The sequence below is a fragment of the Pipistrellus kuhlii genome, unplaced genomic scaffold (genome assembly GCF_014108245.1).
Source record: "Pipistrellus kuhlii isolate mPipKuh1 unplaced genomic scaffold, mPipKuh1.p scaffold_m20_p_33, whole genome shotgun sequence".
In the NCBI taxonomy this organism is placed as follows: domain Eukaryota; kingdom Metazoa; phylum Chordata; class Mammalia; order Chiroptera; family Vespertilionidae; genus Pipistrellus; species Pipistrellus kuhlii.
This window is the reverse complement of record NW_023425533.1, coordinates 2,589,255-2,590,960: the sequence shown is the minus strand read 5'-3', so window position 1 is coordinate 2,590,960 and position 1,706 is coordinate 2,589,255. Positions and strand designations below refer to the sequence as shown.

The 1,706-nt window shown below is 37.1% G+C and overlaps 1 pseudogene; it reads left to right on the top strand.

Moving 5' to 3' along the window:
- Positions 1-123: 123 nt before the first annotated feature.
- On the top strand, positions 124-567 carry LOC118731909 (annotated as a pseudogene).
- The last annotated feature ends 1,139 nt before the right edge of the window (positions 568-1,706 follow it).

Below are 1,706 nucleotides of genomic sequence, written 5' to 3'. Positions count from 1 at the left end.
TTATTCATCTATGTAGAAAAGAATACATCACATAAGATGGATATCATTTTGATTGAAGACAACAAAGTGGGGGCAGAGGGCAGCTGAGATGCACATTGGGAAAGGAGCAACACCAGATCCAAAATGGTGGCCAGCAGGATGCTGATGGAGGAGCTTGAAGAAATCCACAAATGTAGAATGAAAATCTCCCTTAACATTTAGGTTAATGAAGCTAACTTATTTGACTTGCCAAGGGCTTATTTTTTTCTGACAACCCTCCACATAATAAGGGGTTCTTCAGAATAGAAATAAACTTTTCAGCAGAATACCCATCCAGACCACCAAATCTCACATTTAAAACAAAAGATCTATCACCCCAATGTCCCTGAAAAGGGACAGGTCTGTCTGCCAATAATTAGTGCTGAAAACTGGAGATAGCAACAAAAACCAACCAGGTAATCAGTCTCTCAGCCTGAGCATCCCTTTGGGGCTGACCTAACTGAAGAATACTCTAAGGACCATAAAAAGTCCTGAAGGAATGCTGAAGTGTTTACAAAGAAATATGGGGGGAAATGACCTGTGGACTAAAATCTGCCACAATTGTTTCCAGCGAATGTGAGAACCCAAGCAGTATATTCAGACACAGGCTATCACCTGATGTTGGCTTGTAGTAGTTACTAACTTTCTACAGTTTTCTTAATCAAAAGTGGTCTTACGTAAACTGCAAAGAAATAATTAACAATTTAAAATGTTCTAGTTTTGCTTTCTTTGTTTTAAAAATTACTGCTTCAATTTATCTAAAAGAATAGTGTTTCTTTTCTCATGCAAATTGATACAAAATCTTCAATTTACATTTAGATTTTAAGGTTTAAAATAAAAGGTTGTGGTTCCCTTCCTCTCCCCCCCCTCCCCCCCCCCCACAACCCCCCAAAAAGAAAAAAACACACAGAAGTAATGTTGTTGTGGGAGTATGAGCAATACTTTACTAAATGCAGGTCATAATACTACCACTGGGGGAGGCAGTAATAATGATAGAGAACATATCTTTAATGTATCATTGCATTAGAAAATTTTACAAAATTAATATATATTCATTGTAATAAGTAAAAAAAAAAAAAAATTCAAGGGTGAATGCAGTAAATGGTAACAATCTCTAACTTCTCCATCAAATCACAAACCAACAATACCACTCCATCCTTCAAGATGTTAACAATTTGCTATGTACCCTTCTACACTATTCTCAATGACAATAAATTTACTAAAACGCACACACAGACACACATACACACACACATACATGCACGTGCAAGTGGCTCTCTCTCTTTATCCCTTTGTTCTCTCTCTCTCTCTCTCTCTCTCTCTCTCTCTCTCTCTCTCTCAACAAGAATGAGAGACTACACTACTTTTCAGCTTCACAACAGGTATCAATGATCTTTTTCCAGGTGAAATATATAGATATAGCTAATTCTAAAATTATTTCCTTAGATTTTTTTTGAAAAGAAAAATCAGAATCTATTAAGTTCTTCTTTTTTTAAAATATATTTTATTTTTTATTTTTTTCACAGAGGAAAGGAGAGGGATAGAGAGCTAGAAACATCCGTGAGAGAAAACCATCCATCAGCTGCCTCTTGCACACACCCCACCCGGGATGTTACCACAACCAAGGTACATGCCCTTGATGGGAATCAAACCCGGGACCTTTCAGTCTGCAGGCTGATGCTCTATCC